Here is a 3,444-nt window from a genome sequence, read left to right as displayed (position 1 = left end):
CTTCCTCCTAGGGTCCGGGCCCTGCTCTGAGCTGGGCCCCGGCCCTGCGTCCACCTCCATGGCGCCTCCGCCAGCGCCAAACCCCCACATTTATTGATTTGCAAATATTGTACCAGCCTTGGATCCCTGGAATAAGTCCCACTTAATCATGGTGTGTGATCTTTTCAATATATTGCTGGATTCAATTTCCTAATATTTTGTTGAGGATTTTAACATCTATGGCCACCTGGGATATTGGCCTGTAATTCTCTTTCTTTATAGTGTCTTTATCTGGTTTTGGAATTAGATAATGCTGGCCTCATCAAAGAGCTTGGAAGTGTTATCTTCCTCTTGGAATTTTTGGAATAGTTTGAGGAGGATAGGTGTTAGTTCTTCTTTGAATATTTGGTAAAACTCCCCTGTGAAGCCATCTGGACCGGGGTTTTTGTTTGGTGGGAGTTTTTTTTTTATTAGTGCTTCAATTTCATCCATTGTTATTGGCCTGTTCAGGTTTTCTGATTCTTCCTGATTCAGTTTTAGGAGATTATATTTTTTTTAGGAATTTGTCCATTTCATCCACATTGTCCAGCTTGTTGGCATATAGTTGTTGATAGTATTTTCTTACAATCCTTTGTATTTCTGTGGTGTAGTTGTTACTTCACCACTTTCATTTCTGATTTTATTTATTTGGGTCCTCTTTGCTTCTTGATGAGTGTGGCTAATGGTTCATCAATCTTGCTTATCTTTTCAAAGAACCAGCTCTTGGTTTTATTGATTTTTTGTATTTTTTTTAGTCTTTTTGTCATTTATTTCTGCTCTGATTTTTATTACTTCCTTCCTTCTACTTACTCTTGGATTTTCTTGGTGTTCTCGTTCTAATTCTTTAAGTTGTTGGGTTAAATATTTTATTATTATTATTTTTTTGTTTTTTGAGGTAGTCCAGTAGTGCTATGAACTTCCCTCTCAGGATTGCTTTTGCTGTGTCCAGAGATTTGCATTGTTGTGTGTTCACTTTCATTTGTTTCCAGGAAGTTTTTTTATTTATTTCTTGATCTCTTTGGTAACTCATTCATTGTTTAATTACATGCTATTTAGCCTCCATGTGTTTGAATGTTTTTGAGTGTTTTTACTGTAGTTGATTTCCAATTTCATTCTATTGTGGTTCGATATGATACTTGATATTATTTCAATCTTCTTGAACTTGTAGAGACTTAGTTTGTGTCCTGAAATGTGGTCTATCTTTAAAAATGCCCCATGTGTGAAAAGAATGTATATTCTACACCTTTGGGGTGAAATGATTTATAAATATCAATTAAATCCATCTGATCCAGTGTGTCATTTAGAGTCACAGTTTCCTTGTTAATTTTTTGTCTGGAAGATCTATCCAGTGATGTTAGCAGGATGTTAAATTCCCCTACTATGTCTGTATTGTTGTTGATCTCTCCCTTAAAGTCCTCTAGAAATTTTTTTATATATTTAGGTACTCCTATGTTGGGTGCATACATGTTTACCAACATTATAGCTTCTTATTGGATCAATCCCTTTAGTATTATGTAGTGATCTTTGTTGTCTCTAGTGATAGCCTTCATTTTGAAGTCTATTTTGTCAGATATGAGTGTTACCACCTCAGCTTTTTTTCGTTTCCATTTGCATGGAAAAAAATTTACCCTCCCTCTGCTGGAGCCCAAGGTGAATAGCTGCACATGACATTTTGTGCATTGGCCCTTTAAGAGGGTGCCTGCCTTTCTAGCCACCTCTCCCATCAGACATCAACCCTGCTACTTTTCGCAGCTAGATGTTATGTGGGCACTTTTCTCAGTTCTGGTGCTCTCTGATGGAGGGGGGCCCATCTTGGGGTTTTAACCCCAGAGTTCTCAGTGGCAACCGCCACAGCTGAGATATCTCTCTGGAACTTCAGCTGCTGTCTGTGGGAGTCCAGCCAGCCCATTTGCACCTCTGCCCTTCCTACTGGTCTCTATGCTGTCTCCACTTTCTGTCCTCAGTTATCAGGGTTCTCTCCAGCTAGTCTTTTTTTTTTTTTTTTTTTTTTTTTTTTTTTTGGTATTTTAGTTGTAATTCCAGTTTGGTCCTGGGATAATGTCTGTGTAGCATCCATTTACTCTGCTGCCATTTTTAATCCCTCATGTTGACTTTTAAACAAAATCAAGACAAAACCTTCAACTTAAAATATAATAAAATTTTGTAAAATTTCAGAATTTTTAACGTAAGTGATTTCTTTCAACAGAAGTCATAATCTAGTACTCAGGTGTATTTCTTTTTTTTATAAAATATATATATTTTTTATTTCAGAGAGGAAGGGAGAGGGAGAGAGAGATAGAAATATCAATGATGACAGAGAATCATTGACTGGCTGCCTCCTCTAATGCCCACTACTGGGGATTGAGCCTGCAACCCTGGAATGTGCCCAGACTGTGCCTCAAACTCTGACCTCCTGGTTCATAGATCAACACTCAAACACCGAGCCACACTGGCTGGGCTCAAATGTATTTCTTTGGTGATCAGCTCTTTATCATTTTAGGTCAAAGTTGGAATATCTAAGACTAGTGAAATTCAGTCTGCACAACCATTAACATCTTTACAAATGATAGTCTCTGTAGTGAGGTCAGCACTCTCCAGATACCGAAGTCCTCACCACTCTCTACTGCCTTCCCTTCAGCTTTCGTTGTCAATTTCCTGCTTGTTCCTCCAAAGCATTTCCATTGCAACTTCTGTCTTAGCTATGACATTGATGTCTCACCTCTTTTGCTCCTCTGATGTGATGAAAGCATTGAATCAAGAAACTAACAGGGAAGTCCTGCCATAGATTTCACCTCATGGCCTGTCTTGTTTTCAGAGTGTGAGCACAAGGAGACAAAATACTGGAAGAAGCTCACCTCTCATCACCCCAGGGATGCAAATTAAAATAAGATATCTTTATGCTTCAAACCTCTCAAGTTTGAGTAAGTATAAAAATTGATGATATTTAAGGTTGGTGAAAGTGTGAAGAACTAGGTTCTCTTGTTTGCTTTCATAAGTTGATGTCATTTTTTGGTCCAGCTAATGGGAAATGTTCACCATTTTGATTATATAGTTTGTCCCAAAAATGTGTACACACACTTTGAATGATTATAAAGGCAGTGTTTATTAAAATACATTTCATTTTCAAAATTGGGCTATCAGCTGTTAAAGTATGTATACAATTTTTTTGGGACACCCTGTATATATTTCACATATTTAAATATTTTTATTGTTACTGTTTGTGGTAGGAAACTTAAAAATAACCTAAATGTTGATCAATTGGGAAATGTTTAATCACAGTATTATGTATACAAACAAGTAAAGTTGCCTAGCATTTACGGCTGAGTCAAAAAGCAAAATCTAGAACAATATGCATAGTATGATCTCATTAAAAGCCAGAATACTGGTAAAATAAAAGTACTTCATCTATATATTTTGATGAATGGA

At 36.9% G+C, this 3,444-nt stretch overlaps 1 long non-coding RNA gene across 1 annotated transcript in view; it reads left to right on the top strand.

Annotated features, from left to right (window-relative positions):
* LOC106724381 overlaps positions 1-2,935 on the top strand; it is a 20,871-nt gene extending 17,936 nt beyond the window's left edge. Inside the window, exon 3 of the long non-coding RNA XR_001360152.1 lies at positions 2,834-2,935. This is a non-coding gene — a long non-coding RNA (uncharacterized LOC106724381). The remainder of the gene's footprint in view (positions 1-2,833) is intronic.
* Positions 2,936-3,444: the final 509 nt, after the last annotated feature.

This window comes from Myotis brandtii, unplaced genomic scaffold, assembly GCF_000412655.1.
Source record: "Myotis brandtii unplaced genomic scaffold, ASM41265v1 scaffold811, whole genome shotgun sequence".
NCBI classification, from domain to species: Eukaryota; Metazoa; Chordata; class Mammalia; order Chiroptera; family Vespertilionidae; genus Myotis; species Myotis brandtii.
Note: the sequence above shows the minus strand (reverse complement) of the source record. Positions and strands in the feature narration are given on the sequence as shown.